Source organism: Armigeres subalbatus, chromosome 2 (assembly GCF_024139115.2).
Source record: "Armigeres subalbatus isolate Guangzhou_Male chromosome 2, GZ_Asu_2, whole genome shotgun sequence".
NCBI lineage: Eukaryota > Metazoa > Arthropoda > Insecta > Diptera > Culicidae > Armigeres > Armigeres subalbatus.
Genome location: NC_085140.1, coordinates 439,893,386 through 439,919,129, shown reverse-complemented (window position 1 = coordinate 439,919,129; position 25,744 = coordinate 439,893,386). Strand labels below are relative to the sequence as shown.

At 33.1% G+C, this 25,744-nt stretch overlaps 1 long non-coding RNA gene across 1 annotated transcript; it reads right to left on the bottom strand.

Moving 5' to 3' along the window:
* Nucleotides 1-18,939: 18,939 nt before the first annotated feature.
* On the bottom strand, nucleotides 18,940-20,223 carry LOC134218087 (uncharacterized). Its single transcript, XR_009981248.1, has 4 exons — nucleotides 20,106-20,223; nucleotides 19,548-20,028; nucleotides 19,303-19,476; nucleotides 18,940-19,242 (listed from the first exon to the last, which is right to left on the bottom strand). It is a non-coding gene; the product is annotated as an uncharacterized LOC134218087 (long non-coding RNA).
* Nucleotides 20,224-25,744: the final 5,521 nt, after the last annotated feature.

The window sequence follows — 25,744 nt, the reverse complement described above, 5'->3', positions numbered from 1 at the left end:
AAGAAATGGCAGAAATGACGCTTAACTTTTAAAAAGAACATATGTCACCTTTTTTTCATGAATTAATTTGTGTACCGCAATCAAAAGCTATCATATTGGTCTGTTGATCGCAATATTAAAATTCATTCATGAAAATATGTTTCTTAGGTCATTTTGAAAAAATAAACTAGAATTTTCAGTGTATACATGAAATCTTAAAATAGGTACTTTTTAACTCATTAATGGGTTTCTATGTTTCTTTGTGAAATTTTTTTTCTTCCGTGTAAGCTGTGTATTCTATGCTGTCAGTGTGCCGGTTTCGAATAAATTGTGTCTTGGGAGAACATAACCTAGAAAATCGATAGCTTATTTGTTACGAAATAATGATGTCTCATAACTCTTTGAATATTTACTATTTTTGAGCCGTGCCATCATTATGAAATTCAATAGCGAACAAGAAGAAAACATTCCCCATCGAATGCAACTTGTTGTAGCAAAATCGATTCAGGTTTAGTACTAGAAAAATTGTCTAATGTTTCAATGTGCACACACATACGCACACACACACACACACGGACACACACGGACAGACAGACATTTGCTCAGTTTGTCGAGCTGAATCGAATGGTATATAATACTATGGGTCTACAAGCGCTCTATAAAAAGTACGTTTTGGGAGTGAAATGAAAGCCTTTCAGGTACAACTTTGTTGTACGAGAAAGGCAAAAAACAAATTAGAAAATAAACGACAACAAAAGTGCTTTCTTGATCAACCGAAATCAAACAAGGCAGCCGCACAGTGAATGATCCCTACGGTCCATTAAAAAAATACACACCTATTACAGAACTAGATCGTATATTGCATTTTTATCATTTGAATGATACAATTTCTTAACTTTGCGTAAAACCACACCGAAATAAAAAAAATCAGAAGATACTTGATTATTTCGAAACAATATTCCATATTGTTACTGTATTAGCTATAAGTAATTTACAGTAAATTATCGTTTTTTTTACAGAATAGAGGATAATAAATAGTAAAGAAACAATAAACCTTGAAAATATTTCATATGATACTGTAGTTTAATCATGTGTTATAATAATGTTTCTACATGAACATATAGTAACATTTTAAATCGACAATGGTATAAATAGTAACAAGCAAAGCGTTTTCGGCTGAAAGTTCCGTGTTGAAACAACATATGGTGTCGGTAGGTGGGTCGTAGAGAAAAATATAACGCGCCAGTCCACCCTACAGACCCGACAAAGCAGCAATGCTGAGCAGATACCGGCAGCAGCAGCAGAGACGAGCCGAGACCGGCCGGCATCGGTGCTGAGCAGAGACAGGCTGTAGAAAAGCCACATGATGCAGCATGTATGTCCAAAAAACTAACGGTTCTTCGGAGAGCCAATAATAGAGATCAATATCAATGCTTTCAATACCCTTCGGGATAGAAATTGTACTTGGGTGCCAAATCCAATATTCTAGAGATTTTATCCGTGATTTTCATTAATAGCGTCAAAACTAACAGTGGATAATTTTTCTGATTTAACCGCGAAGCGGACGAAGGACTTCGCTTGAACATGCCTTTAAAGATTCATAAGATGTCCAAATCTCTCACATAATCTTATCTGGATAAAAAAAACACCGATAACAGCTCAAACATTAATAAACTATCAATCGATTTTTCATCAAATGTTGGATTTTTTGGCATTGATAAAAAAATATGTAGATAAACATTGTTTGATACTGACCGCACACAAAGCGAACGTGACTGAATGATCGTCCCATGTTACCAATTCTAAATCTTATCACCCGAAATCCCATGTCCGGGTGTTTCCTTCCTTCTACTACTAACAATGTTGTCTCAGAAAAGAACACGTACTTCCCACCTGAACTGCAATTCTAAGCTCGCTTGCCCGGCTTATTGGCCTGTATCTAGCGAAAAGTCCCGTTAGGAAATAGACGCCAGCAGCGAGCAACAAGCGTAAAAAAGAAGAAGCCCTTCTCGAACGCGTTGATGATGACGCTTTGGCTGACAAAGAAGCGGGATACAAGACACTAGCTGATTGGCCCACCAATTGGGAAGCAGAGAAGATTCAAAATAAGGTATAAAAGAAAAGTGCATTCGCTCGCAGAGCATTCAGTCTTTTTTATACCATCACTAGAAATTCGCGGTTATTTGAAAAGATCGTTTTCTTACTTTTTGCACTTAGAAGATTTTGCCAAGGAATGGTATGCAACGCCGATTATTTATCCAAAATAGTTGATGTGAGAAATTCGGACATATTATGTATCTTAAAGGCATGGTCAAGTCAAGTCCTACGTCCACTTAGCGGTTATGTCACAGACATTACCCACTGTTCGTTTTTTAATCACAAATTGCATTAATTGCTAATATGTCTTAATCCAAAAATGTTACTTTTGGTTACGAGGGGGAGGGAGGGGACAAAAACTCGGATTTTTGCATTACATAATTTGTGAACAGACCCTAATGGAAACGTAACTTGAAGATGATATTCCGTTCTGAATGTATCGATGCCCTTCAACCTGTCTGAAACGTTTATCGGTTTTCTATGGGTCACGGAACTAAATTTTGCTTGCTAATCTTGAAAGTTGCACCAGAAAATGTTTCGGCGGTTTTCAGTCCCCATACGGAATTTTTGTTTCCCCGTTACGACATCCTGAGAATCCCGGCCCTTCACCCCGACGACATGATCCCCCAGGTAGAAAACAACATTGAGCAATTCTCTGTGAAATCGAAAGGTCGTTTTCCTTTGTATTTTTTTATTTTCTCTGAAATTTTGCATATGCATTCTTTGTGATCAAAAAACATAATTTGCATCATTGGTTTGCCATTTTGACTCTAGCCTAACTTTTGACAAGGGTCTGAGCAAAAACACCTTAAACACTTTCAAAAAAATATAACTTGAAAACGGCTTGTCCGATCTTTTTGGTGTCTTCCCAGCAAGGAAGGTTACTCTAACTTGAGCATAATGTGCATCTATCCTGTTAGATAGTTACACTAACATTCTCACTAACAGTTAGGGTAAAGTGAGGCTAAAGTTACGCTAGAATGACACACTTTTGTTAGGTATGTTCATGTTTGGTGCATAATTTCATCTAACCTGTTATTCTCACGTTAGGGAAACGTTAGATATGTTTCGCTTTGGGCGGTTAGGTAGCGTTTAGGTTCATTCCAAAAGGGATTTTCATGCTGGGTTATTTACATCCAGCTGTCATTCAAGGCAGAATTATGTAAAGTAAATATATACATATTTGCTAGAGAAAGTATATAATTACATAACTGCCTCAAATGACTAAATACTTTATTAATAAAGATAGATCGTGGGAAATTATTAATTGTGCCTGCTTCTATAGGAATTTTCGCCAGAACAGCCGTGCCGAAGCCAAGATCCGTTCCGGGTGCAGCTTGCGGGCAGTAAGCAGGCTCTCCACGGATTGCCGCTGGGAAGTAGTGAGCAGTACATCTCGGATCATAGACCGTGCCGGCAGATCGGGCATAGACCGTGCCGGCAGTGAAGACATGCGGCATCGGCATAATCTGGTCCAGTGAGCAACCGGCTGCTGTAGATGTTTTCGGCGGAACAAGAGAACCAATTTTCCGCTGCTGATTTGGGATGCCAAGATGCTCGCTTTTGTTCGTAGCAGAAATGCTGGATGCTCGTCGCAACCAAGCTCGATATTCAGCCGAGGCAAAGATTAATGCACTGCCGATTATACGATGGCGAAAATCCTGAGGATCCTTACTCTAGAGCTGAAAAGATTTCCGTCGTTTTTGTACTGCAGTCTGAACTAATCTAACACCGGACGGGAGGGTTTTGGAGGGATCCAGTGGCGATGAACCGTACTTCGGACTGCATGAATGCGGTGGAGGTTCCTAATGTCCGCAACGGTCAAGCACGGATACAAATTTCATCCATTTGCTCCAAAAATATATATGTTTATTTCCAAAATGGTAATATGTTTGAATCAAACATATTTATTTTTAAAACCAAATTAAATCCCTGTTCGTTTTATACATTCACTAGTGGGCAGCCCCTCGCTCGCTCTTGCAAAAGTAAACAAACACTCGAGTTCGGATCGGATCCGATCGAAAGCAGCAGAGGAGTAGAAGCAAGAGTATAGAAGCAGATGTTTTCTTGCTTCCAAATTAATGATAAGGATGTTTTTTAGGTACAGAAAGGTAAGTAAATGAAATATGAACGTTTGGAATTGTGAAATCTGGTAGACAAATTCTACCAGAATATGAAAATTGGTAGAATTGATATCAAAATATTATGAGTGGTCGAACCAAAACAATAATATCCATATTTGTTTCAAACATTTAGCTGGTTGAAACAACTTGAAACGCATATTTGATTCAAAAAAAGTTTTCGTTCGCTTCAAATGCAACAATATGTTTGATCCAAACATATTTATTTTTGATGCCAGAACAAACTGAATTTATGTTTGGATTTACCTAGAATATGTTTGTTCTTAACGTAGTTTTTTCTGCGTGAGTGTGTCGCCGGCGATTGGAGCTGCTTGCATAAGGTCGGATGTTAGGCGTGTCTCCCGAGTGATTGGTAGTCTGCGTATCCGAGGAGAAGCAGGTGTTGATCGAAACCGCTTCGTGGAAACCTTTGATAGGATTGCGACATGGTAACACCGGTTCCGGCTGACATGCGTCGGTTGGGGCTTGGGTAGAACACACCTTTTCGGCAAGACTTTCTAGCGTGCCAGCAGGATATCTGATAGTACGAGTGCAAAGATTAGAAGCCCTGCGCTCTCTTCGGTTGTTCGGTGATGACTTACGGTGGTGGTGAAGGTTTATGACTCCAGCTGAGTGTTCCCACTGACTGGCCCAGCCGGGGACCGCAATATAGATCCAGCTGTTTGCTCTGGGGACTGTAACTAGTGATACCCAGTTTAATACGGGAGTGAGACTACCAAGAAATCCTTCTGAGTTACATACATTTTACCCTTTTGAGGTTCCTTTAGGAAATCCTTCGGAGATTTCTCCAAGAATTCTGTCGGAGATGCTTCCAGGAACTCCTTCGAAGATTCCTGCAGGAGTTTCTTCGGAGATAAATGCAGGATATTCCTCGGAGATTTTTCAAGGAATTCCTTCTACGATTTCTTTTGGAATTCTTTCTGTGATTCCAAGAGTTGCTTCAAAGATTTCTCCGGAAGTACTTTCGGAGATCCCTACAAGAATTCGTTCAGTGATTTTTCCAGGAGTTTGTTCGGAGATTCATTCAGGAGTTCCTTCGAAGATTCCTCGATGAGTTCTTTCGGAGATGCCTACTGGAGTTCCTTCGGAGATTCCTCCATAAGTTCCTGCGGGAGTTTCTTCGGAGATTTCTCCAGGAGTTCTTCCAGAGATTCCTCCAGAAGTTTCATTGGAGATTTCTCCAGGAGTTCCTTCGGAAATTCTAACACGGTTTCCTTCCGAGATTCCTGTAAGAGTTCCTTCGGAGATTGCTACAGGACTTCCTTCGGAGATTTCTCCAGGAATTCCTGGAAGATTTTTCTAGGAAATACTTCTGAGATTTCTGAGATTTTCTTCTGAGGAAGAAAATCCTTCAGGAGTCTTTTCGGCGATTCCTCCAAGATTTTTTTCGGAGCTGCATCCTGGCAATCTTGGGAGATTCCTTCTGAGGAAGAAAATCTTTCAGAAATTCCATCGAAGATTCGTCCAAGAATTGAGATATTCTTCTAGGAATTCCTTAATAGATCCCTCTAGGAGTTCCCTCGGAGATTCCTGCAGGAGTTTCTTCGGAGATTTCTCCATGAATTCCAGGAAATCCTTCTGAGGAAAAAATCCTTCAGGAGTTCCTTCTCAGATGCCTTCAAGGATTATTTCGGAGCTGCATCAGGGAATTCCTTCGAAGATTCCCACAGAAATACCTATTGAGATTTCTTAAAGAGTTCCTTGGTATATTTCTCTAGGAGTTCCTTCGGTGATTCCTCCAGGAATTCCCAGGAAATTCTTCTGAGATACCTCGAGGGAACCCTTCTGAGAGCTCTCCAGCGAATCCTTCAGGAGTTCCTTTGGAAATTTCTCCGAGAATTCTTTCGTAGATGCATCCAGGAGTTCCTTGGGAGATTCCTGCATAACTTTCTTCGGAGGTTCCAGTTACTTTGGAAGATTCCTGCAGGAGTTCTTTCGGCGATTCAGCAGGAGTTTCTTCGGAGATTTCTCCGAGAGTTCCTTCGAAAGTCCCTCCAGGTGTTACTTTTGGAGTTGCACAAGTTCTTCTACTTCTATGGCTCTACATTCCAACTGGAACTTAGTCTGCTTTTCAAATTAGCATCCTTTTATTATTTCCTCAGTTATTAATTGAAAGCTTTCATTGCCCACCATTGCATGAGTATGTATCTTATGTGGAAGTCGAGAATGTTTCCCAACCGGAAACATACTAGACAGGATCAAGAATCGAAATCGCCATCTCCGGATTAGAAAATCTAACGCTTTTGCACGCAAGGCGTAGGTTTTCCAAGTTGGCACCAGTTATTACTTCAGGGATTCCTACAGGAGTTCCTTCGAAGATTAATCCAGAAGTTTTTCCGGAGATTCCTCTTGAAGTTCATTCAAAAATTTCTGCAGTAGCTCATTCGGAGATCCCACCAGAAGTTATTTTGGATATTTCTAGGAATCTCCTAAGGAACTTCTGGAGGAATCTCCTAAGCAGTGTTGTCCTACACTCAAGGCAAAAAATTCTGCTCTTTGATTTTACTCCATCTAAACGATTTTATAGTCTCAACTAAGTAAGTACAAGAGCGCGCGCACGGAAAATACACTGGAGTGTTTTCACTGGAGTGTATTTTCAGCGCGCGCGCTCCTGCTGCTCTGGAGTGCATTTTTTTGACAGTTTGCCATGACATTCAGAAAATTCAAATATCCTATTATTAGTTGAACTTACTTGGTTAAGACTATATAATCGTTTAGATGGAGTAAAATCAAAGAGCAGAATTTTTTGCCCTGAGTGTAGGACAACACTGCTCCTAAGGAACTTTTGGAGGAATCACCCAAGAAAATTTCTGGAGGAATATCAGGAAAACTTCTAGAAAATCTACTAAGTAACTCCTGGAGTATGTAAATCTATAGGAATGCCTGGAGGAATCTCCGAAGAAGCTCCTACAGGACTTTCTCTGGGAATTCCTCCTGGATTTCCTCTTGTAATACTCCCAGAAGTTTCTTCTGGATTTCTTGTGTAATTCTTTCAGGAGTTCCACTGGAAATTCTTCCAGAAGTTCCTCCACGAGAGTCCTCTTGTAATACTTCCAGAAGTTCCTTTGAGAGTTAGGGAATTCTTTCAGAAGTTCCTCCAGGAGCTTCTCTGAAAATTCCACCAGGAGTTCCTCTTGTGATATTTCCAGAAGTTCCTTCAAGAGTTTCTCTGGGCATTACTCCAAAATCTCCACGCCTCCAGGAGTTCCTCTGGGGATTACGCCAGAAGTTTCTCCGGGAGTTTCTATGAGAATTTCTTCAGGAGTTCCAGAGAGAATTCCTTCAGAATCTCCTCCGCCAGTTCCGCTTGTAATACTATTACTATTAAATTAAAATTAAATTAAAATTAAATTAAAATTAAATTAAAATTAAATTAAAATTAAATTAAAATTAAATTAAAATTAAATTAAAATTAAATTAAAATTAAATTAAAATTAAATTAAAATTAAATTAAAATTAAATTAAAATTAAATTAAAATTAAATTAAAATTAAATTAAAATTAAATTAAAATTAAATTAAAATTAAATTAAAATTAAATTAAAATTAAATTAAAATTAAATTAAAATTAAATTAAAATTAAATTAAAATTAAATTAAAATTAAATTAAAATTAAATTAAAATTAAATTAAAATTAAATTAAAATTAAATTAAAATTAAATTAAAATTAAATTAAAATTAAATTAAAATTAAATTAAAATTAAATTAAAATTAAATTAAAATTAAATTAAAATTAAATTAAAATTAAATTAAAATTAAATTAAAATTAAATTAAAATTAAATTAAAATTAAATTAAAATTAAATTAAAATTAAATTAAAATTAAATTAAAATTAAATTAAAATTAAATTAAAATTAAATTAAAATTAAATTAAAATTAAATTAAAATTAAATTAAAATTAAATTAAAATTAAATTAAAATTAAATTAAAATTAAATTAAAATTAAATTAAAATTAAAATTAAAATTAAATTAAAATTAAATTAAAATTAAATTAAAATTAAATTAAAATTAAATTAAAATTAAATTAAAATTAAATTAAAATTAAATTAAAATTAAATTAAAATTAAATTAAAATTAAATTAAAATTAAATTAAAATTAAATTAAAATTAAATTAAAATTAAATTAAAATTAAATTAAAATTAAATTAAAATTAAATTAAAATTAAATTAAAATTAAATTAAAATTAAATTAAAATTAAATTAAAATAAATTAAAATTAAATTAAAATTAAATTAAAATTAAATTAAAATTAAATTAAAATTAAATTAAAATTAAATTAAAATTAAATTAGAATTAAATTAAAATTAAATTAAAATTAAATTAAAATTAAATTAAAATTAAATTAAAATTAAATTAAAATTAAATTAAAATTAAATTAAAATTAAATTAAAATTAAATTAAAATTAAATTAAAATTAAATTAAAATTAAATTAAAATTAAATTAAAATTAAATTAAACTAAAATTAAAATTAAATTAAAATTAAATTAAAATTAAATTAAAATTAAATTAAAATTAAATTAAAATTAAATTAAAATTAAATTAAAATTAAATTAAAATTAAATTAAAATTAAATTAAAATTAAATTAAAATTAAATTAAAATTAAATTAAAATTAAATTAAAATTAAATTAAAATTAAATTAAAATTAAATTAAAATTAAATTAAAATTAAATTAAAATTAAATTAAAATTAAAATTAAATTAAAATTAAATTAAATTAAAATTAAATTAAAATTAAATTAAAATTAAATTAAAATTAAATTAAAATTAAATTAAAATTAAATTAAAATTAAATTAAAATTAAATTAAAATTAAATTAAAATTAAATTAAAATTAAATTAAAATTAAATTAAAATTAAATTAAAATTAAATTAAAATTAAATTAAAATTAAATTAAAATTAAATTAAAATTAAATTAAAATTAAATTAAAATTAAATTAAAATTAAATTAAAATTAAATTAAAATTAAATTAAAATTAAATTAAAATTAAATTAAAATTAAATTAAAATTAAATTAAAATTAAATTAAAATTAAATTAAAATTAAATTAAAATTAAATTAAAATTAAATTAAAATTAAATTAAAATTAAATTAAAATTAAATTAAAATTAAATTAAAATTAAATTAAAATTAAATTAAAATTAAATTAAAATTAAATTAAAATTAAATTAAAATTAAATTAAAATTAAATTAAAATTAAATTAAAATTAAATTAAAATTAAATTAAAATTAAATTAAAATTAAATTAAAATTAAATTAAAATTAAATTAAAATTAAATTAAAATTAAATTAAAATTAAATTAAAATTAAATTAAAATTAAATTAAAATTAAATTAAAATTAAATTAAAATTAAATTAAAATTAAATTAAAATTAAATTAAAATTAAATTAAAATTAAATTAAAATTAAATTAAAATTAAATTAAAATTAAATTAAAATTAAATTAAAATTAAATTAAAATTAAATTAAAATTAAATTAAAATTAAATTAAAATTAAATTAAAATTAAATTAAAATTAAATTAAAATTAAATTAAAATTAACTTAAATTAAATTAAATTAAAATTAAATTAAAATTAAATTAAAATTAAATTAAAATTAAATTAAAATTAAATTAAAATTAAATTAAAATTAAATTAAAATTAAATTAAAATTAAATTAAAATTAAATTAAAATTAAATTAAAATTAAATTAAAATTAAATTAAAATTAAATTAAAATTAAATTAAAATTAAATTAAAATTAAATTAAAATTAAATTAAAATTAAATTAAAATTAAATTAAAATTAAATTAAAATTAAAATTAAAATTAAATTAAAATTAAATTAAAATTAAATTAAAATTAAATTAAAATTAAATTAAAATTAAATTAAAATTAAATTAAAATTAAATTAAAATTAAATTAAAATTAAATTAAAATTAAATTAAAATTAAATTAAAATTAAATTAAAATTAAATTAAAATTAAATTAAAATTAAATTAAAATTAAATTAAAATTAAATTAAAATTAAATTAAATTAAATTAAAATTAAATTAAAATTAAATTAAAATTAAATTAAAATTAAATTAAAATTAAATTAAAATTAAATTAAAATTAAATTAAAATTAAATTAAATTAAAATTAAATTAAAATTAAATTAAAATTAAATTAAAATTAAATTAAAATTAAATTAAAATTAAATTAAAATTAAATTAAAATTAAATTAAAATTAAATTAAAATTAAATTAAAATTAAATTAAATTAAATTAAATTAAAATTAAATTAAAATTAAATTAAAATTAAATTAAAATTAAATTAAAATTAAATTAAAATTAAATTAAAATTAAATTAAAATTAAATTAAAATTAAATTAAAATTAAATTAAAATTAAATTAAAATTAAATTAAAATTAAATTAAAATTAAATTAAAATTAAATTAAAATTAAATTAAAATTAAATTAAAATTAAATTAAAATTAAATTAAAATTAAATTAAAATTAAATTAAAATTAAATTAAATTAAATTAAAATTAAATTAAAATTAAATTAAAATTAAATTAAAATTAAATTAAAATTAAATTAAAATTAAATTAAAATTAAATTAAAATTAAATTAAAATTAAATTAAAATTAAATTAAAATTAAATTAAAATTAAATTAAAATTAAATTAAAATTAAATTAAAATTAAATTAAAATTAAATTAAAATTAAATTAAAATTAAATTAAAATTAAATTAAAATTAAATTAAAATTAAATTAAAATTAAATTAAAATTAAATTAAAATTAAATTAAAATTAAATTAAAATTAAATTAAATTAAAATTAAATTAAATTAAATTAAAATTAAATTAAAATTAAATTAAAATTAAATTAAAATTAAATTAAAATTAAATTAAAATTAAATTAAAATTAAATTAAAATTAAATTAAAATTAAATTAAATTAAATTATATTAAATTAAATTAAATTAAATTAAACTAAATTAAATTAAATTAAATTTAAATTTAAATTAAATTTAAATTTAAATTTAAATTTAAATTAAATTAAATTTAAATTTAAATTTAAATTTAAATTTAAATTAAATTTAAATTAAATTTAAATTAAATTTGAATTAAATTTAAGTTAAATTAAATTTAAATTAAATTAAATTTAAATTAAATTTAAATTTAATTTAAATTTAATTTAAATTAAATTTAAATTAAATTTAAATTAAATTTAAATTAAATTTAAATTAAATTTAAATTAAATTTAAATTAAATTTAAATTAAATTTAAATTAAATTTAAATTAAATTTAAATTGAATTATAAAAGAATCAAGACTGGTTTCAGTGATCGTATAGAAGGATCTTGGTCGTGCTGCCCTTTACGATCCAAGTGCAAACTGTGTAAACTGTTTTACGACAGAGTAGGCTTCGATATTGGATAATCGTGAATGATCTTCTTCTTCTTATTGGCATTACATCCCCACATTGGGACAGAGCCGCCTCGCAGCTTAGTGTTCATTAAGCACTTCCACAGTTATTATTGTAGGGTGCTGTCAATACGATACACCGCACGGCTTTTGTAATGTTTCCTAAAGCGCATTTGCACAAGATTCCACGCGGCGTTTTCCATTCGAAATGAACAACCGCACCCTAGGAAACGCCGCAATGTTATCTCTCCATAAGAATCGAGTATACGGGCAGCAAAAAGTGCGGTGCGTCGTTTCCTCTGGGGAGCGCTGCGTGTACTTTTGGGCAAATGCGTTAATAACTGCGAGGTTTCTAAGCCAGGTTACCATTTTTGCATTCGTATATCATGAGGCTAGCACGATGATTTTTTTATGCCCAGGGAAGTCGAGACAATTTCCAATCCGAAAATTGCCTAGACCGGCACCGGGAATCGAACCCAGCCACCCTCAGCATGGCTTTGCTTTGTAGCCGCGCGTCTTACCGCACGGCTAAGGAGGGCCCGTGAATGATACGACTGACGAAGAAGTATCTTGGCCGAGTACGATTGGTTCTAATGCTGCTAATTTTCAGCGTGTTCGGTCGACCCTAGATTTGGTACTTCACTGGCCGGCAATGTATCCAAACAAACAATATCGAATGATGTATCCCAGTGATTGTCCGGGGGTGTGCTTCCATCAGTGGTTGACACTGGGTGCCTGTGTATAAGAAGATCTTGCTGCACCGACGAAGTCTACTGGTGTACTCGAGGGAGCTATATTGGAATAGAATGGTCTTATATTACAGATTTTTCGGGAACATAACATATGTCTTGTGTAGAAACTAAAGGAAGATGAAATTTAGATTCCATAATATACTCGTTGAGACATCATACTCATAGTCATAACTTACGGTAATCGATTTTCCTCCTCAGTTCTTTACGTTCAACAAATGTGCGTCAATATTAGGAAGCCACCAGCGGACATTAACTCAGCACCGACTTGGTCCCTTTATTCCGGTGGTAGCATTGCTCGGGTTCGCCAATGTAGTTCACAGCGCATATTCGAGTTTAAATTCTTAAAAATGTCGCGCAATCCGTTAGCTACGTCAGCAACGATCTGGCAGTGAACCTATAATAACAAATATCTTCTGAAAATTGTATTGATAAACGAAGATAAATAGATCTTACCATGCTCATAAACTCAAATGATGATGATGAACTTCACAGTACAGCGGCAGTATGTCCCAGGAAAACTGTCATATTCACTAGATTTGGGAATGAAACAAAACACATATGAAGCAATAAGCTTTGGTCTTTGGGCTCCATCCAGAGTGTGTCGAATATGCGGATTTATGGCCCATCCAGAATGGTGAGCGCAGCATCATGTATTTTGACAAAAAATGCATGGGTTAAAACGCGCCGCTGGGCTCCAAAATAGTGGGGGTCCCTTCATACTTACAAGATACACTGCTCCGGTTACACCTCCAGCAACATTGGAACATACCGGAAACCAACAGATCGCCAGAGTCAAGGTTCTGTATTCGATGAAAAAGTTTAAATCCTTGTGATTCTGTTGCTCGTAGGATGGAAAAAACAAATCAAGCTGGTCATAATACGAGAAACATTTGGTGGTGCGAATGTATAACTTACCGTTGAACACCCAGCTGATACTGGGGGCGAGAGTCCCCGTAGTCAGGAAGAGGAGGGTGTATCCTTCCCATCGGGACTACATGCATTGGATGCATTTCCGTAAGAGACCACGGCGATTATTTTTTCGCTGAGCCCGGAATGCCGATACAACAAATAAAGAGAACTGTCAAAGAAGTGAAAAAAAAAACAATCAAAGCACAGGGCAGCATAAAAGCATAAAATATTTATGTTTCTTAACAGCAACATATCTAACATCCCTTAACCTGTGTCTAACATCTCACAGATTGTTTCCTGGGTTGGGCAATGTTTTAGGTCATTGCACGGTTAGATGACTTTACCCATTAATGGGTACTATGTTATTGTTGATATTATTCCCACCGTGAAAAATTCACCCATTTTCTTTAAAAAGTGCCACTACCCATTAAAATGGGTAGTGGCACTTTTTCAAGAAAATGGGTGAATTTTTCACGGTGGGAATAATATCAACAATAACATAGTACCCATTAATGGGTAAAGTCATCTAACCGTGTGGGGCTATGTGAAAAAATATCCACTGTGAATAAAAATGGTTCAATCATTGAAAATAAAACTTAAAAATCGATTTTCGCAAAAACGATTTTTTCAATATTTTTTATTTTTTGATTATGATGTAGCCTTTTATATACATACTTTTTCCACTATGGGTCATAATGGAGAAATGATGGACAAAAAAATTATAATTTTTTCAAACAAGTTGGTTTATTAAAAACCCAGATTAATCCACCTAGCAGTGATGATGCCTTTCTCGTGCATTTAAAATATATTGAAAAAATCACTTTAAAAAGGTCAAAAAAGCTCTTTGGGTGAATAGATCACATTTTTTCGATCATTTTTAATATTTTTGCCTTGCCACCATTCAAAAACAATTGTTTTTTGATTTTTTTTTCCAAGGGGGACCTGTGGGAAAAAACAATGATTTTTCAATAATTCCGAAAAGCAATGATCGGGCCCATTTTCAATAGCAAACAATTCCCTGTCGAATGCAACTTGTTGCGAGTAAATCGGATAATTCTAAGTTCTAAAACGTGTGTCTACAAAATTTGTACACATACACACACACAGACAGACAGACATCACCTCAATTCGTCGAGCTGAGTAGATCGGTATATAACACTATGGGTCTCCGGGCCTTCTATCAAAAGTTTTTTTGGAGCAATCATATAGCCTTTCGGTACAACTTTGTTGTACGAGAAAGGAAAAAATGCATATGTTACAAATATGCGATCGTGGGTAAATAGTACAATAATTAGCGCAGCGGCACGTTTTAACATTATAAAATACAATATGGATTAACTGTCCAGACAGCGCGTCTACAATTGTTTTAGGGCCGATTCCCACGTAGTGTTTTTTCACCAATGTAATATTAAAGTTCAATAAAACTAGTTGTATGTCATACATTGATTTTGCATGCCTTTGTGTAATAATTCTCGCTTAACTTTTCAAAAGGTCCTAAGTAACATTTTTTTCATGAATTAATTTGAATAGCGCAATCAACAGAACAATATGAAAGCTTATGATTGCGCTATTCAAATTAATTCATGAAAAAAATGTTACTTAGGACCTTTTGAAAAGTTAAGCGAGAATTGTACAAGTACATTTGTGAAAATTAACAACACAATTCACATAAATATCAATGGAAAAAAGCCGCATAATATGGAAATAATGAGGTGTATGAAAACGAACGTTAAGTTCAAATCACCCAAATGCCCAAACTACACCATCATTCCACCCAAACCACCCAACCCAATAAGCAGTTAGCCTCAATGACACGCATCTTCTTTCCTTCCAAAGCAGGAAAAAAATGGCAGCAAACGTAACGAGCGCACGAGAAAGCATGTACGAATGCGAATTTTATTTCCAACGATGAAATTTTTACAACTGTGTTGATGCGAGCGGATAAAGTCATCGGCTTCGGTCTCTATAGCGCGTGTGTTAGTTTTCGTGTTCCACATTTGAAGCTTTGGAAAGCTTTGCTTGAGAGGTTAGCATCATCAATAAAGCACGAAAGAAGCAACACAAACTTTAATGCTGTCAGTATACACGGTGCGAAATTTATTCATTGAATGTGGAAATGCTACACACTTAATTTGTTTTACTCAATATTGTGCGGTTACTTGCTGAGTTTTTTTTTACTTTATTGAACTGTTTTTTTAATCTACAGATTATATTCAACACCATACTTGCTAAATGGACACGGTCGATTAAAGTGGCTGGTCCTTATTGCCTGATTTTCTCAAAATTGCACGCGGCGAACCTTTCATGAAAGGTACCGCCGCGCTTTCTGCACCCCGTTTACTTGATTCTTATGGATGAATAGCATTGCGGTGTATCGTTTGTCGCGGCCGTACCTTTCGACAGTCATTCGCCGCGTGAAGTTTTGTGCAAGTACCCATTAAGAACATTAAGAACATTACAAACGCCGCGCAGTGTATCATATCCAGAAAATCTGACAATAAAGTGTTCGTGAAAGTAGTCGTTAGATTATTCGCTGTTGGTTTGAGCGAGACAGAGTATATGACAAAAAAATCAACCAGCAACTTGCGGTTTTTGGTTCGAAATGAACGTTTGTCAGCAATGGAATAATCCATCTAGATTTTCTACTAGAAGATGGCTTTTTGCTGTACTATAAATCTCGCATAATTTTTCAAAAGGGCCTTAGTAACATTTTTTTAATGAATTAATTTGAGTACTGCAATCAACAGAACAACATGAAAACTATTGTTCACTATACTACAAAAAAGTGTTGTATGGGTGACTGTCGCAAAATCATTCAAACTTTCTAATAAAACTTTTGAAAAACTCTAAATAAAACCCTACACTAAAAAATCAATTTAAAAAATAAAAGTCAATTTGCAGTGTTCAAATTAATTCATGAAAAAATGTTACTTAGGTGCTTTTGAAAAGTTAAGCGAGAATTCATGAAAAATGTTACTTAGGTCCTTTTGAGAAGTTATGCGAAAAATGTAATAGAAATGCATGAAGCCAAATAGGACTTTTGGGAACTTGCAAGTGTTCTTATTGTTAAGTTGACTTTTGTCAATTTATTGGTCAATACTTGAAAGGTGCTGTAAAAAGAAAAGTGCATACTTAGGTTTTCCAAATCTGATGCAGACTATCTTTTGAAAAGGGTCAAACTTGTTTTTACTGATTTTTCAAATGGATATAATCGATAAACGACGCTTCCTACAAAAAGTGTTGTATGAGTGACTGTCGCAAAATCATTCAAACTTTCTAATAAAACTTTTGAAAAACTCTAAATAAAACCCTACACTAAAAAATCAATTTAAAAATAAAAGTCAATTTGCAAAAAACGCTCTTTTGATTTGGAAGAAATTTTGTCTCAAGATAGGTGATTATATTCCTACAAACCGTCCATACATCGCAAGCCGGGCACTTTTAAGGGAAAAAGTTTTTCTAACAAAAACTTTTTCTTGACGGAATTGATTTTTTCAGTGTCTTTAAGGGTTGGATTTAACATATGTATACATATATACTCATATTAAGTATTCCTATTAAGGCAGGCAGAGTACAATGTTTTGGTCGTAACTGGTCGCAACTAAAGAAGCTAATAATGGAATATAATATTTTTTTGAAGATATAAACCCCTTTTTAATATTACTCTTAATTTAAAAACAAACTATATTTAGTGACTAAATTAGACAATGTAGCTTGAGCTTGAGCTTGAGCTTGATTGACTGCTCGTAGTTGCTACTCCATTATGACCAGATCAGCTGTTATTGCACAAGGAACCAACAGATGTTTGCTTGGGACTAGCACACATCTTCAATGTGCAAGTACTGGTGATCTCATTTGATAGGTCATACTGGCGCCTGTCACGTCAGAATGCAAGTCAATGTAGGGAAGGGGGAGGAAATGATGATGCAATCACTCGCCCACTGCAAGCCGAATATACCTCTGCACTTGCCACGAGTTCATGCGGAATTTGTTGGAATTTTTGGGTTAGGTTGGAGAGGCAGAGGTCCGTCTTGGTTAACGAGCTGCCAATGTGATAGATAGGAGAAGGTAACTGATGGAATTTCTAATTGGATGTAGGAAACGAGCTGCATAGTTCATTTCCAATTCTAGCAGATTACTGTTAGAATACTCAAGTTGAAGGTATAGGAATAGTAATGGAAACGGTATGGAAGTCCATTTCCAGTTCTAGCGATTGCTAGAACATGAGAAATACAGAGAAAGATACAAAGTAGGAGAATGGAACGGACCTGGGATTGAACCCACGACCTCCTGCGTATGAGGCAGAAGCAGTAGCCATATGACTACCAAGCCCTCTTCATTAGTGACTAAATTAGACAATGTATCATAAAAATAGATTTCTCGCTTAACTAACATTTTTTTCATGATTTAATTTGAGTATTGCAATCAATAGATTAACATGAAATACGATGATTGCATTATTCAGATTAAATCATGAAAAAAATGTTACTTAGGACCTTTTGAAAAGTTAAGCGAGATTTGCTTGGGGTTCTATAACGATGGCTTTCATTGGTTTAGTTTCAGATGAAAATACACTGAAAATAATTCCGACAAGAAAAAGTTTTTGTTAGAAAAACTTTTTTTCCTTAAGAGTGCCCAGCTTGCGATGTATGGACGTTTGGTAGGGAACATAATCACCTATCTTGAGACAAAATTTCATTTAAATAAAAAAAAGCATTTTTTCGCAAATCGACTTTAAAATTTTTAAACTGATTTTTTTCAGTGTAGGGCTCAATTTGGATTGTTTCCGATATTTTCACTAGAAATTTTGACTGATTTTGCGATGGTCACCCATACAACACTTTTTTGTGGGATGCGTCGTTTTTCTATTATATCCATTTGAAAATATTAGCAAAAAAATTTCAGCTCTTTTCAAAGGATAGTCTAGATTAAATTTGGAAAAACATTTTTGTTTTCATTTCGGATCATCTGGTGATTTTCCATTTCTCATTTTTCATTTCTTACTTCTTACTTTTCACTCCTCACTTCGCACTTCTCACGTCTCACTTTTCACTTCTCACTGCTCACATCGGCCCATAGGGAAAGAAATGGCAGAAATGACGCTTAACTTTTAAAAGAACATATGTCACCTTTTTTCATGAATTAATTTGTGTACCGCAATCAAAAGCTATCATATTGGTCTGTTGATCGCAATATTAAAATTCATTCATGAAAATATGTTTCTTAGGTCATTTTGAAAAAATAAACTAGAATTTTCAGTGTATACATGAAATCTTAAAATAGGTACTTTTTAACTCATTAATGGGTTTCTATGTTTCTTTGTGAAGTTTTTTCTTCCGTGTAAGCTGTGTATTCTATGCTGTCAGTGTGCCGGTTTCGAATAAATTGTGTCTTGGGAGAACATAACCTACACGCTTAGTTCAGTTCACCCAAATATGGGTGAAGAGTACCTAAAATCGCCAAAAAGTGCACATACCTAGATTTGGGTGAATCGACTAGTACCTATATATGGGTAACCTAATGTTACCCATATATAGGTACTTGAAGAAGTGAGAATTATTGGTAAATTTCACCCATATTTGGGTGATTCTCCTGTCTTTTTGTTCGGTATATTTCAAAGGTTTTTTTTTTTTCATTTATAAAATAAATAATTATTTAAAAATATTTGATCTTCTGTATACAGATTCTATATTTCTATTAAAAAAAAATAACAAATCATCCAAATTTGTTAATATAATAAGCAATCTGAAAATTCATTGGTGGCTAATTAAAAATAATCGGGTTCCCCTCGGAACCGTGAACAGTAGAAGTCGATCCTGGTTGAGTACCATAATTGTACCGCCTTTGTTGCTCTGGATCATATGCGAACGAGGACCTAAACATGCCTACAGGGATTAGCTGGATGGTCCGCTGCTACTGGAGATTTATGGACGTACTCTGCACAGTACAGCACAGAATTACATGACCTTCCCTTCCTCCGGCTGTGGGAGAGATGAAATTTCTGTTAAATATAAAAAGACGAATAAACTATATTTACTTACGATAAGGTGTCCCCCATCCTTCAGGATTGAATGCGATTTTAGGCAACGGCTAAGGTAGTTTTGGAATCCGGATGAGAATGCGAAAGTCCTATGGTACCAGGTGCTTCCGTTGGTGAAATTGGATCCGCCCCAGGTGCTTTTTACGTGTTGTTTCAACGAATGGGGAAGTTCGCCCTGTAAATGTGAAAACAAAAAATACACTATGATGGGCATCTTCTCCTAATCAATAACATAATGTAACTTACCGTTTTGTTAATTCATGTCATCTAGTTTTCTCTGACGAAATTTGAAGTTGACCCAAGAGTTGACCAGTTCTTCATGATCCGGAAGCCTGCCTGACGAATTTCGACTCCGATACCAACTCCGATAATTTCTCCGGCGTCCGAGATTTTTCGTTTGCACTTGCACTATGATGGCGGGAAGCGATCACGATGGCCAAGGCGATGAGAAGCGATGGTGTATTTCGTTAGTTTGTTGGATTAGCGACCAGTAAGTGAGCGTAATCAGGCGATAAACCTCGGATCGGATCGTACGCAATTTACCCATAATGTACATAATGACACAATATGTTTTCCTTGGACAAATTGATGACGGGATGATCCGGGATGAGACAAAACGAGGCACGTTCGGGAGCTTCGGGAACGTTTTCGCTAGCTGCTTTGCCATGGACGAGGCCAGTAGCGAATTGGCTGTTTTGCTGCTTCTGGTCAGAACTTTGATTATCGTCTATAAGTTCCAACATAAAAGAAATGTATCGATAACTCATATTAATAAAATATAACAAAAAAATACAACACAATTACCTTATCTCACGAACCACGACATTGTTTGCAACCGTGACTGCAGGAAAGATTGGACAAACAGAACTTTTAATTTTCGATTATTGCGCGGCGGCCATCAATCTGGATTTGTTGATGTTTATTTTTTCAACCAAATATGGGTAAATTAAATTACTCAAATATGGGTAAAGTTAGCTTTTGAAAAAAATCAGTAAATTTGACTGATTTTCTAGGTCTTTTTTACTAATAATATGGGTGAAATAACAATTACCCATATTTGAGTGAATGAAGTACCCATAAATAGGTAAACCAATCTAAGAGTGTAGAAAATCGATAGCTTATTTGTTACGAAATAATGATGTCTCATCACTCTTTGAATATTTACTATTTTTTGAGAAGTGCCATCATTATGAAACTCAATAGTGAACAAGAAGAAAACATTCCCCATCGAATGCAACTTGTTGTAGCAAAATCGATTCAGGTTTAGTACTAGAAAAATTGGCTAATGTTTCAATGTGCACACACATACGCACACACACACACACGGACAGACAGACATTTGCTCAGTTTGTCGAGCTGAATTGAATGGTATATAACACTATGGGTCTACAAGCGCTCTATAAAAAGTACGTTTTGGGAGTGAAATGAAAGCCTTTCAGGTACAACTTTGTTGTACGAGAAAGGCAAAAATGGTCGAAATTTTTTTTTATCAACTTGATTGTATGAAAGTACAAACATTGTTTGAATTTTTTTTTGCAGACATATTTTTTCTACTCTTTAGTTTTATAATATACTAGCAGACCCAACGAAACTTTGTTTCGTCTAAATTGATTTTTTTTATGATTAGTTCTTGAGTTATGCAGAAATTTCTGTTTCATTTGTATGGGAGCCCCTCTTTCCAAAGGGGGGAGGGGTCTCGAAACATTTTAAAAACCTTCCCCGGCCCCAAATACCTCTATCATACAAATTTTCACGCCGATCGGTTCAGTAGTTTCGGAGTCTATAAGGTTCAGACAGACAGAAATTCATTTTTATATCATTCTCAATGTGCAAATTTCGGAAATTCAATGCATTTTACTAAGTCAATCACGGCGCCGGCCACAGATACGTATTTCGACTTCAACTGTAAGGCCGTCTTGAGTATCTCGTACTTGACTCGACTTCGAGTATTAGTCAATGATAGGTTAATAATTTTCTCCAATAAATCATCCATCATTTCAGATTTGATTCGTGATTTCAAATCAGTAAATTAGGTTCGACAATATATATTCTCCAGTGAACCTTGTTGTTAAATGGAACGGTTTTCATAATGGTATTCAACTTTCTCACGAAATAGTAACGGTCATTTTTAATCACATCTTCTTGCCCAGTGTCCAGTGAAGGGATAAAGAAAATGCAAATTAGCGCTGTAAAATATCCCAGCACCGGATGTCATAGCGTCTTTTATGTGCTCAGAAAAACATACAATTGGCCGAATGTCCTGAATCCTTTTAATTAAGGAAAACTGACCGAATGAGTTCCACTGTTTTCCCACGACAGCGATATGATCCCTTTATTTAGCGCAGGAGATGGACAAAGGTCGAAATCTGTCTGTCCGGAATAAAAACTCTTTCTGTTCACATAAACGAACGGCTTCCAATTGACCATTATCGCCCGAAGGAAATTTAAATCATTAAATCTATTTGAATATTGTGTCCTTTTCAGTACGCTATTCGAGTTGAGGAAGAAAAAAAAGGTTAACCCATACGCATCGCAAGAGCAAGGAAACTTCTAAAGCGAACAAACAAACTTGGAAGAAGGGTCGGGGCAACCGAGTCAAGAAAAAGGGGTGACAAATTTCTTCACGTGACCCTTTCTTCAAGAACCGCACCTAATCAAACATCACAGAGGTTCGTGCCCTCTTGGCGAAGAACCACGACAATGCATTTACGGTGGTCATCCACGGAAGTTTGAACCCAAAAACCGGTTCATTGCGGATCGAATACCAAATGTCATCGATATTTTTGTCATCTTTGTTCTAACAAGCTGATAAATATTTGTGAGAAAGGAAAAAAAGTAGAAGGTTATAGTAAACACACGACCGCAAATTGAGCGTAGAATTACGTATATGCAGTTCGATAGTGGATGCGATGGATTATTTTTTGCATGTTCATTGCGGATGGAAATAGCCGAAATGTAGGTAATTTATTGTAAAAATGAAATTTTAACACTACCTGTCAAAATCGGATTTTCAATAGTTAAGAGCATTGAATCAATTACAATTTACAATAGTTGTATGAAGTTAGGGGGGTCCCGTAGCGTAGTTGGCTACACGTTCGCCTTACAAGCGGATGGTCATGGGTTCGATTCCCAGCCCCTCCACCAAACTCTCGTCAGTCGCCGGATCCGCAGCCCATACGGTGGCGTTTGGGGTACGCGCCTTACCGTCACGGCTGCCTGATGACGACTGACAACTTGCTCTTCTCGGAGGCATTCCTCCAACGTTACCCGGATAAATGGCAACCGAACAATGCAACGATCAGTGGATGCACGGCATGGACAAACGGACACAATGGACTCACGATGAGATGGACTGGCAACGACAACAATAAATAAGTAATGGAAATCTAAAAATAGATTCTGTGTGGATTCTGTACAGCAGAACACCACAGTAGATCTCGGCAAAGTAGCGGTTAAGTAACACAGAGTGCCTATCAAATGAAGAAAGGAATAAAAAAATGTATGAAGTTAACCGAACGATTCATACCAAAATCTCCAGAATCCGTTGAAAAACGGCTGAGTTATTGACTCTTACTTCCTGACCTTTTTTCGTGACGGTCCCAAATTTTAAACTTTGGAATGACTCCCCTATCTTGCCGAAGGACGTAATTAAACGTCAAAAATCCCAATAAACGCAGTTGCGTAATGACACGGTTCATCGAGGCAGTTAAGGCGACAACTTAAAGTAAAATACAGCAAAAAAAGACCGAAACCAGCAAACATATGCTGAGACCGCCCCGGTGGACGATGAAAAACGTAAATAACGATTAAATTAAGCGCCAACTCTAATTGTAAAGCATGTAAATGATTTCACTTTTTTATGCTGGACCTTTTCCCACCAGCAACCGGCGAGCCTGTGGGTCGGACCTTTCTTGTTGCTGCGCTTCGCGTGCGCTCTTCCCGCCTCGAAAAGCGAGGGATACTTGGCCCTCCATGTCGATGTGGTGCCACAACATCAAAGCAAGCGTGGTTGACGACACTCCACATGGCTACTGTGAGGATTATTTTATGTCTTTCTTGTAAAACAAAGTTTGCGCAGAACGGTCGTTGTTTCACGCAGAAACACATTTTTCACATAAAACACTAAATTTTTATTTGATCAATTATTGTAAGTACCCAAATGATTTAACAAAAAGTTCAATGAAGACATAAAACGGGTTCACACTATTACCATATTTCTACCTTTATGAGACGTGTTCATTGTATTTTATTCGAATGAGCCTGTTATCTTCACTAGCTACAAGACGGTGCATTCACCCACCAGTTGGATCAATCAAGTTTTGTTTCCTATCTGTACCCACTTAGGTAGTATCTGTGCGCGTCTTCCGACTGCTGTGGTCGGTGTTTACACGCGCGGATGGGCGGATAAAATTACTCCGTAAAAATATTAATTACACCAAGTGGACACAGCAGAAAAAACAAAGCGCGGTCAATTTGATTCGGCAGCGGCATATGAATTGAGCAGCTGGTACGGTGGTCTTTGGCGTGAATGGAAATTGACGTCAGTCATCTATCACGTTCCTATTATGGAAAGGCAGCATTATTAAATGCGTTCAGGATCGTTAAAAAATGAAGATGAAAGTATTTATTTTTCCCGCCTGCTTACTAAAATGTACAATATGCATGTGGTGTTATCTTATCAATAAAGGGTGTCCACAATCAATTACTCTACCTTCTACCTAAACGTAAGTGAAATAAGATTGATTAGAAATATCGAATGCCATATCATGTTAGCAGATAACATTTTCTATCTCCATGCGTTACAGGGAAATAATAACCTACCTTTAAACGTAAAACCTACGCGTCGGTCGTTTTAATTTCGGGTTTATTATTTCGGAAACTACCCTATCTGTTGGCAAACTCCAACAACTGATATAACGCTCCGTTCTATTTTCTGCAGACTTGAACCACGATTGAATCACGAGATTCAAATATTTTTCAATTGTTTTGGTGTATGGATGCGTCATTTTATCTACGGATCAATCCACTTTGCAATTCCGGCGCCTTTCTTGGCAGTACCATAATGATTTCAATTAATTGTTCTATTTTGCTCCAGATTCAAACTAGAATAGTGGTCGAAAATTTAGAATGAAACTGAATCACTCCTGATTTTACCCTAAAAGTAGGCAATTACCAAGGATTGGAATGCGTTGCATAGGAGATGCATGAAAGAACTAAAATTTTCAATAGTTAAGCGTTGAAACTCAAAAGTTTCAAGACTATTGGCTTAGTAGTAGGTGCCCCGGGGGAAGTAGCCAATTTGAAAAACGTTCAGAACCCTATCAATATGGGTATCAAACATCAAGATTTTTCATGGAGATGCTTCAGGAAGCATATTTAGGATGATCAGTTGCCCTGACCACTCTGTAGTAGGTTCCAGGTGCCCCGAGGGATGTGGCCAATTTGAAAAACGTTCAGAACCCTATCAATATGGGTATCAAACTTCAAGATTTTTCGAGGTGATACTTTTAAATGCATTTTAGAACCAGCAGCTGTCATGACCACTCTGTAGTAGGTTCCAGGTGTCCTGGGGAAGTGGGCAATTTGCAAAATGTTCGAAACCATATCAAAATGAGTATCAAAGTTCAAGGTTTTTCATGGAGATGCTTCAGGAAGCCAAGTGCCATAATAGGACCATGGCCATGTCAAGATATAGCACCCCACACAATTGTTAAGTCATGCTTGGCGGTAGGAAGGAGACACTCTATATCAATTGTACCGTGTGGGTAGTTCTCCTAACAGTTACAACTCGTGGTTCATTGGCCTCCACCACCACCTCCATTGGCTCTCATCTGCACCCCACCATAGATAGTCCGCAACACCTTCCTTTCGGAAACTCCAAGGGCGTTGGTCCTTCGCCAGCAACTTCCAACTTTCGTGGCCATAGAGGCCGACCAGTCTAATGAGCGTTTCGTAGATGGTCAACTTCGTGCTGCGGCGAACTCTATTCGACAGGAGAGTCCAAAAGTATCTCCATGAAAAACCTTGAACTTTGATAATGTGTATTGAGTATTTGATATGGTTTCGAACATTTTGCAAATTGGTCACTTCCCCAAGACACCTGGAACCTACTACAGAGGGGTTCAAGGGCGTAGCCAAGGGGGGGTAGGGGGGGGGGGTGTCGCCCCCCTAAATTGTGGAAAGATTGAACGGGTACTGAAATGAATTTCCTCAAACATGTGTACTTTACGATCCAATCATATACAGAAATAGTTGGTTGAAATTCAAAAGATTCCCAAAACTTAATAGGGCATCCAGGATCCATAATATATGGAAGTTCAAAACAACTCGAAACATTTCGGGCTCAAAAATTCTCCTTGAAATCCATCTAGAAGCTCCCCTGGGAACTTCTGAATTCCTCCGGAAAGTTATCCACAAATTCCTCTGAAAATCGTTCGAAAATC